We start from the raw sequence: 9,946 nt of genomic DNA, 5'->3' as shown, positions 1-9,946 counted from the left end.
TGGCACAAATTTTCTGCTGCGAGCCAAACGTCTCTCCGTCTGTCTCCCTGCACTTTTTTTTATTTGAATTAAGAATAAAAGCCATTTCCTGGTTGAGCTTGAGTGAAACGTGCACGTCTCCTGTGTGTGAGAGCGAGGCAGTGTGTGGGAGTGCATATGTGTGTGTCTGTGATAGTTTTACCATGTGCAGAGTCGCTGCATGAGGCTGAATGAAGTCGGATGTGAAGGAACCTGTCAGATCTGGGCTACCGTCGGAAACACTCCTTCTGCTATTACCTCCTCCTCTTCCTCTTCCTCCTGATTGAAGACTGGACAGGAAAACTCTGCTATGCATGCTGCCAGGAACTTTGTCTTTATAATGTGTATGCATATAATACATTTGCATGCTGCACATGACTTGAAAGTTAAAAACTGTTGTTAGAACATTTTAGTTTTCTCTTGCTGTTGTCAGTTTGTATGTCACTACCAATTATTTTGATACCAATAAATCTAAAAAATAATAAGTATATTCTATAGACTCTAAAGTTTGGGGTTAGTCCAGAGGGGGAGTCATCAGATTTGTCCAGTGTTCAGTCCCACCCTGGCAGCCCTTTGGCTACGCCCCTGGTTTCACATCTTCCACATGGAACAATCTCAGTCCAGGACTTTCCTTCAATCCCAACCCCAATCCTAACTTTAACCTAAACCCTATAATTAGCTTTTCGGAGGGAAAACTGTCCGCACAAGTCATTTTCTGGTAATTGACTGCAAGTAGAGTTTAAATGGTCACAGGCACATACGCATGCAGCGTGTGCACGCAGTCACTCCTATAAACAGTGGTCGTGTGCAGCTGCGGCGTTTGTGATAATGAGACAATCCTTGGAGGGGCTCATCTGGACCAAGTTATATCATCGCCCTGGAAACGGTCCACAGCTCTAAAATAGGAGTGTTTGCTCCCAGTCAGCTGCAGCATGATGTCATCCAATATAATTCAAACAATCAAGGAAAAAAAGGGATATCTGATGACATGTGAATGTGCAAAGAACGGTGGTTTCCTTAAATAAGGAGATTTTTGTGGTGCAGACTAATTTCGAGCTCTGTCTGCAGCTGATGTTTGTCTAAACAGAGACGTGCCATAAACAGAAAAACATGTTGCTTTAACCGGAGCACCTGTCCCTTATTATTCAAAACAAAAGATATGCAAACCATGTGAAGTGTCAGTATATTTGATACATGTAAAAAACTAGAGACTTTATACAGTGCACATGAAAAAAAAAGCACCTCAGTCTGCTGTTTCTCAGGTTCTTCCAGGTGTTCCACTTTTCTAATGAGTTTCACTGAACTACTGACTTCATAGCAATCACTGGGTGTCCCCCTGCTGTGGCTTGTATTACTAACCCCACATCTGGATGAGGGAGTTCTACAGTACATTCACAGCTTTACAGTAGAACCATATGCAGGCAAAATACTTATAATTGTGCACATCACCTAAAGAAAACAAAACAAAACACAATGTTCAAAATAGACCATCATTTTAGGTTATGTGTTCTTTTTTCCCTCCTTCTGGTCAGAGGATTAAGGCTGTCCTGTACTGACCCATTAACTGCCTGAATCTATATGAATGCGAGCATGACCGTGTCACTCTCGCCTTAAAAGAGCTTCGGATTGGTCGAGTCTGGTCTGTTTTACCGAGCAATAGCTTTATTAAAGGCTGCGTTTGTGCGTGTCAGTATGTGTATGTGTGTGTGGTTTACTAGAGGGCTGTGGTGGTTCTCAGGGGACAGCCCACTCCAGCTGCTCCTTTACAAGACTCTAACATCAAACACACACACGTACACACACACACTTAACACAAGGGCTCGACTTCACACATCTTTCCCTTACACCGTCAGCCTGCTTTAACAAGTTCATCAAATGAACGCTTCTCATTTCTTCCATTCCTGACATGCCGCTGACCTTCTCTCTCTCTCACACTCGCCCTGTGACATGAAATATAAATATACATATTATATATATGAATGTGTTCCCTTTTTTCTGTTTAATATGTTGTGTACGCTGTGCAGTTTCCTATTGTTTATAATGGGATAATAACTCACATGATAATCACCTGCAATTAAACAAGAGTTGTCAACGCGCTGCTGCTTTTGAGCTTTTGAGCAACATTAAAATATCTTTAAATATGAGCTATACACCAATAGGTGTAGCACCAGAGGTGACCATGATCTCTGAGCCGCCAGGAGCACAACGTGCAGAAAGGTTCTCTTCAACCCCTGCCACCCAATAATTTCAGTGTCACTTTTAAAGAGGGATTATTTTTCACTCTCCAAGGTCTGATGGGTGAAAGCTGCTTGACTGCTGCAACACAGTAGAACTGTCATAAAATGTAGTATGAAGTATGAAATGTTTGTACTTGACCTGCCATAAAACTCCCTTTGCACTTTATATTTATTTTCATCACACCTCTGCATTAACGTTTCAAAAGCAGAACTTTGGAAGAAGTCTGCAAAGTGGTCCTGGGTACATTTATGTAGTCAGAAAATAATGGTACGCCTGCATGTCTATTGCACAAAACAAGGCTATTTTCCAAGATGTGAGAGTATAGATTTGCAAGGTGGGGTTGGAGCCTCGGTACTGACTGTGTGAGAAGCAGGGTGCACCCTGGAAGAACTCCCAGCATATCATGGGAGTTATGCAGGAATATAGAGAAACCTCACAGTGAAAAATTTCTGTTGCAGTGCAATAGTGAAAAATACTTCTAGTGTGTTTTTTCAACATATTTTATTCAGCTCTGTTTTATTAGCAGTCATCACAGGGCACTTTACGTTGTGAAGTAAAGACCTTAGATAAAAAGAAACTCAACAGCACCCAAGAAAGAGACAAAACAAGACCACAGGGAGACAACGTGCAAAATAACAATACCTGGAAGGCAAGTAAGGTCAGTAACTGGAGCTCCAGAACCAGAGATGCCTGGGAGAAGGCAAAGGGAGAAAGAGGACAGACAGGAGAGAGGACAAAAGGGTAATGACACACAGTATTGGAATGTAAATAAAGGAGAGCAGAAAATGGAAAAACAACAACAAAAAAACAAAATTGCAAACTGCCACCTAGAATATGCTCTGTAAAAAGGGTAAGTGTAATAAACTAAAGTTTAAGGCTAAACTTGATTGTGTTCTCAAGCACTTGTTAATTATTCTTGTTCACCTTTTTTGTCTTCTATTTGCTTACACACCACTCTGCATTTAATCACTGGTTATGAATAATCTCTGGCTCTACTTCACAGCATGTTTTGTCTGTCTGGTTGCCCCTCCCTGACGGTTCTTCCTGTTAAATGGGAGTTTTTCCATCACACTCTCGCCAAGTACTTGATTATTGGGGTTTTTGCTGTATTATTGTAGGGTTTTTACTTTACAATATAAAGTGCCTTCAGGCGACTGCTGATGTGATTTGGTGCTATATAAATAAAACTGAAATGAATTGAATTTATTTTTCTTGGTGGTTGTTGTTCTTTCTGAAAAACTACAAAACTTGCCAAAAATAAATTAATCTCAAAACCTCAAGTAAGCAGATCCCATTTCTCATTTTAAACAATGCTAAATAAATGTTTCTGTGTTTATGTCTGTGTTTCTTCCAGTACCTCTCAAAGCTCACTCATGGATTTCACACTCAGTAGCAAGTTGCTGCTGATAGGCTATAGATAGTCCATACCCCTTTCTCTCTTTCTCTCTGTTGTGCTCCAAGCTCCCCTTTCTTTGTCCCCCCTTTCTCTCGCTCTCTTAGTGATGTGAGCTCCCTGGCATTTGAGGCAGCCAGTCATTACACCATGGAACGTATTGGAGCCAACCAGAGCTTCAAGAGTTTGGAAAACCAATGTGTAATGTTTTATTTATTATTACCTTTTAGTTACCACTCATTTATTACAAAGAATCCTGTTTGCATAAATGATTTGTTTCATAAGAGACTTGATCAAAGGTTTAGCGAGGTTTTAGTTTATACCAGTGATAGCTGCCCAACTCTTCCATTCAAGTGTGGCACTGGGAATGATTGAAGTGAACCAGCAGAGCCGACTAAGCTCATATAACCAGTGAGGGAAAACACACAGCCCAGGAAAAAGAAAAAAAAGAGGGGGGACGGCAGAGATGGTGGCACATGGGAGGGGAAGAAAAAGTGGGTGAGAAAGTGACTGAGAGACATTTAGAGAAAGTTAAAAATACAGAGAGAGAGAGCTGAGGTGGTGAGTGAGTCAGGTGGTCAAATCGTTCCTGCCACCTCATTAGTGGCGATGACATCACAGCTGATTCCTCTTTTGGTCCGCTACTACTGCTCCGCCACTCCTCTGTTAACAGAGCTGCTACTGGCCAGTCTTTAACGGCAGAATCTGGGGAGCCACTTTTATGTCGTCAATAACTCAGAGAAAGTAGAAAAGGAGGCAGGATCCACCGTGATTGGTGAAGCCGTACTTTTTTTTTTTTTTTGAGATTTGATTTTTTAATGTTAGATTTATTCCCCGTCATGAATACGCTGCAGAGCAGCTGCAGCTGTCTGTATTCAACTGATTTAGTTGAAGCAGAGTCTTTAACGGTTTCTCCTGAGGATTTGGCTCACATTAATGCCTATAGAGAGATTTCAAGGACGTTTATGTAGCAACAAAGCAAATATCTCACAGGTGAGCAGCAGTGCTTCCAAACTGGGTTTCAATTCAGAAACAAACCCTCTGCTTGTTTGTGTGTGTGATTGTGCTCATTTTCTGCATACAGCATTAACTCAACAAGAAATAAAAGCCCGATAATCAGAAGAAGGCTGTTCTTGAAATGTAGCAGGCCTTTGATTTACACTGGAACAAAATGCGTGTGAGTGTGGGTTAAAGTTTGTGTATAACCAGCTGGGTAATTTTGTGTAATTTGTTGTAAGATACACAGAAAAAATCAGCTTGAAATCTTCAGGACTTATTAGTCCTGAAGATTTAGTTGGTAAGAGCTGATGTTGGCTCCGCCCACCTGGAATTGACCTGTTTGGAATTGACACACAAGTCATGTGTTGACCACCTCCACTCCATGGTCTTTCTTTTGAAGATGAGGAACAACATGGTTCCGTCTTGTTTGCCTGATACTGAGTGGGGTCGGCTTCTCTATGCAGCCAAGGCTGCTTTGCCAGTTCAGTTTTATTTCCAGCATCACTTTTCTGGGCTGCTGCTGGTTTTTATTAAAGGTTAGCCTTCATGGCTGTGTAAGTCTCCTGTGTTTTTATTCATTTATTTAAGGAGGGCTACTTAAGTGTTTACTTGATTTTAAACTTTATCAGAGATGTCCAGCACCTATAACAGAGCCAGTTGTGCACTGTAACAAGCGACTTCAGTTGTGTCGCTCATTCTTTGCTTGCATGTGCTTTTCATTTCCACTGATTGTAGTTTGCAGTGGCAGGAAGCCATTTTAAAGTGCCATTTGGCTGTCTTTTAGGGAAACCTTTGTTGTGTGGAGGAGAACCAGAAGATTGTTTGGGTGCAAGTCTCGATGTGGCAATAAGAACTTTTAACCTCGTGCCAGTCTGGTTACAGGCTCCTCAAAGATATGCAGTAACTATGTCTCTGGGCTCCTGGACTATGCACCAGCTTTGATTTTGATTGTCTCCTTGGCAGGACTACACCGCGTTCAGTGGAGCTGCTCTGCTGTGATGAGTCCTTGAAGTCCGTCTGAGCATTTCCCTTGTGTGTCTGTGACGCGTACTGGATCTCCTCATATGTCAGACTTTGGGGAAGAAAATGGAGTCATGGGGCGCCAAATCTGGTACGTAGGTTGAAAGAAATTGTGCTGATGTGGCAAAAAAAAAAATCTGGCATAATGGCACACATCACTGCAATGGTTGTTTCTGCCAAACGCTTTCCCACATCAGGATGTAACAGCTGTGCTCGACACTCTGACCTTTGTGGATTAATTCACAGTCCATAATGAATTTAAAAAAATAAATAAATAAAAGCAACCATACAACAAGCCCTCACTTAGATTCCTGACATGTTGATTTTGGGCTTGGCCATTGAAGTTTAATGTTAAAATGCAGTCTAATGCAGTGACTTTTACATGGATTACTGCTGCATGTGTTTAAGGTTGAGATCATTGTAAATATATTCTGTTTAATGACAAGCATTATATTATAGAAAAATGGGCTTGTGGTCGCTGTCCTGTGAGAATCTCAGTTGTTCATGAGCTCATAAACATAATCATAAATTAATCTGAAAGTGCTGCTGATCCTGCACCTGCTTAGCTTACCTGTTTCATTAGACCGGACATGGTGAGAACTGTCCTCTCTCCATCGTTGTCAGCTTATTAAATACGTTTTTAACAGGTTTTTCAAACTCCATCTTCTCGACAGACACCGTTAGCAAGATGAAACTCAACTGTTACAATAATAAATCACTGAAGCTAGTTTGCTTGCTAATGCTAGCTGTGTTTCCATAAGAAGACATGGATCTAACTGATCTCAGAGCAGTGAGAGCGCCAGCTCGCGTCACACGCTGGTTTCTGGAAAGCACTGCTTGCCTTGCTTGTCCTTATGGAACACCACTGGCAAAAGGTAAGAGTAGGACTCCTTGGAAGCAATCTTAAAAAATACAAACCAAACCTGTAAAAAGTGTTGTAGCTGAGTTACCATTGAAAATTTTGGGGGTTTCTATCAACTTGAAATGACAACTTCTTCCCTTAATTTCTCTTAAGTGAAGCGTGCAAGTTAAGTCTTACTTATTATCTGTTGCTTGTAACTTAAATCTGTTGGAAGGTTCTGACTTGCTGAAATAAGTTGTTTTAAAATAACTTAATTAAATGTGTTACCAGTTCACATAATATCATTGAGTTGTTCCAACAATTCTCTTTTTTTTAGTAACCAACCAACAAAACAAACTGAAATTGATAAATTCTGGTCATTTTTGTTTTTACCCTAGTAACTGGACATTACATTTGGACCTTTCTGCACTTTTCTTGAGTTATGATCAGTGTTGGGGAGTAACGGAATACATGTACCGCCGTTACGTATTTAAAATACAAAATATGAGTAACTGTATTCCGTTACAGTTACCGTTTAAAAAGCTGATATTCAGAATACAGTTACTTTGTTGAAATAAACTTTCCTGTTTCGTCTTGTCGCGGGTCAGGACTGTTTGGGTTATGTTTGACAGCTACGTTCTGTTGTTCCAGGCGGCAGCGTTACGGTTGCCATGGTTACAGGGCAACGCTCTCTCTCTCTCTGCGACTGTGTGTTTCCTGGGTGAGAGAGCGCCTTTTCGTTGTTGTTGTTGTTGTGCTAAGCTAACAGGCAGAATGCTACAAGCATAGCTCTAAAGAATGTAGCATCATGGGCAGTGTAGTCCGTGCTGCAGGGAGAATGGACTGCCATACACGTTATGGGTCTGTGAGCGCGAGGAGGGAGAAAAAGGGGAGTGGAAAGGTACGAGTTGTCATCGAGGAAAAACGGGAGCTGGAAGCATGTAAATATAATAATAACCACTGCAGCCAAGAAGAGTGCCTGACGAGCCCAGTTGTAAGTAAGCTATTAAGACTCGACTGTACACCGTGTTCGTGTTTTCCTCCGAAAACAATAAGTTCCGTTGGAGCAGCCTTTCAACGCCTCTCTCTGTCTCTCGCAAGAAAAGTTGACCCACACAACAAAGTAAAGCTATTTTTCGGCTACGAGCCGACAGGGACCCCGCCGTATTAGTCAGAGGTCCCTTTACTACAGTTCGGAGTCGCGGACCTTCAGTAATAGTAATAAATCACACAGCAATAGTACATTCACGTTGTTGTAAAAAGCATGATAATATATTAAGTAATCCAAAGTATTCAGAATACGTTACTGTCATTGAGTAACGTAACGGAATACGTTACAGAATACATTTTGGGGCATGTATTCTGTATTCTGTAATGGAATACATTTTAAAAGTAACCTTCCCAACACTGTTATGATGTTAAATGAACCCATTGTCCCCATATGAATTCATACTTTAAAACCAAAATAAAGACTTTCTATTCAAAGACGATGCTTAGTTTTTAAATTTATTGCATCCAACCAGAGGTGTGGACTCGAGTCACATGACTTGGACTCGAGTCAGACTCGAGTCATTAATTTTATGACTTTAGACTTGACTTGAAAAAATGTTCTAAGACTTGTGACTTGACTTGGACTTTTACACCAATGACCTGGGACTTGAATTGGACTTGAACCGGTTTACTTGAAAAGACTTGATATTTTACCCCAAATATAAAATTTAACATGCATATTATATAGAGATTGAAAATGTGACGTCATTCACGGGTAGAACCGCAAAGGATTCTGGGAACTCGTGGCAAGAGGTACTAGCGCACGCAGGCTTTCAATTGAAATCAGTTACACAGCGATAAAAAGAAACACAAAAATGTCAAGAAGCTGTTGTATTATTAACTGCAATAGCCGGTCGCATGACAGCCACGGGAAGCCGACGGGTAAAGAGATCGGTTGTTATCGGATTACGTCGTTGAAGAGAAATTGTTCGAGCCATGTTTCCGAAGTAACAAAGAGGCGACGGATGGCCTGGATTGCAGCCATTCAAAGATCAAATATAACGTCCCAGAACACTCCAGCTCACAGGTTAGTCTGCTCCAAGCATTTCCACAAAGGTCAGTCTGCTGTTGTAGTTAATGCGTCATTTTCATAACATAATTGGTGATATAGGTTACAAGCAAGTCTGGCGCTGAACAGAAATTGTCGCGCTATGCTCCTTTGTTTATTGTGCATAAATAGTGAATTGTCCTGACACAATATTGTGTTTCGCTTCTGTTATTATGGTACATTGACAAAAACATATACTTTTATTCACAGGATAAAACAGGTTTTTTGTATCACTAATTGCCCAGTGCGATTACAGCATACAGTATTATTGTCACTGCTACATTTCTGTGATGCTACCAGAAATTATTTCCACTACTAATTAATTACCATTGAGCTCAAAGGTCCTATTAATAAACGGTTAACGAATGTGTATTTATGACGACGATTTGTGAGACTGGTAAACTTATGATACGTACGATGGTCTTTACTTTCTACACGGTGCATTTCAAGGTCCTGTACCCATCCGTCGGTAAACTGTACCTGGGCTTGTTGCAGTGACCTGAAGTTACTAAACTTCATGAGTGTATGCACTCACTCCAAGAACCGTATGATTATAAATATGCATATAAATATGCTACGATGAGATAGCTGACTTCATCTAACTAGCAAATGTTGTCCAGGCTACGTTGGTGATGCAGTTTTTTTAATGTGTATGATATTTTTGTCATGCGATTTTAAAGCCGGTCCTACAACCGCATCCAAGAATAACATGCAGCTTATCTCAGAACTGTCGGTGAAAATTATTCTTGGAGCTAGGTTTAATTGAGCTGCATTTTAAAGAGGTGCAATTTCACAATTTGTGTATATTTTCTAAGTTCACTATTTTGTCATGTGTTGAGAAAAACACAGATTTAAAAATTACATGGTCTAATATTTACATTTAGCATATAACTGCAACATGCTTTTTTTCGGGGGTTTTTTAAAGACTCGAAAGGACTTGAAATTCAAAATTTCAGACTTGTGACTTTACTTGGACTTTTACACCAGTGACTTGAGACTCGACTCTGACTTGCCTGACATTACTTGAGACTTACTTGAGACTTGCAAAACAATGACTTGGTCCCACCTCTGCATCCAACTCACCACAAATAGCATCCCAAATGGTTCTCAGCTATGTGCTTGGTGTCAGGAGGTAATTGGTGCAGGCATGAAAGCCTTTAATTGCTCATCCAACTAATACTCTGATCAATTACCAATATCACAAAAGACAAAGCAGTGTATACTTGACATATAGGTGTTCCACTGATCAAGCATTTAAAGGCAGACATAAATGGAGTGTGTATCCCTTTGCAGACTCTCATTATGCAGTGGAGGTGGACTTTACCCTCGGTTTTCCCAT

This window comes from Haplochromis burtoni, unplaced genomic scaffold (genome assembly GCF_018398535.1).
Source record: "Haplochromis burtoni strain Fernald_Lab_line unplaced genomic scaffold, NCSU_Asbu1 Contig_373, whole genome shotgun sequence".
NCBI classification, from domain to species: domain Eukaryota; kingdom Metazoa; phylum Chordata; class Actinopteri; order Cichliformes; family Cichlidae; genus Haplochromis; species Haplochromis burtoni.
This window is presented reverse-complemented; position numbering follows the sequence as displayed.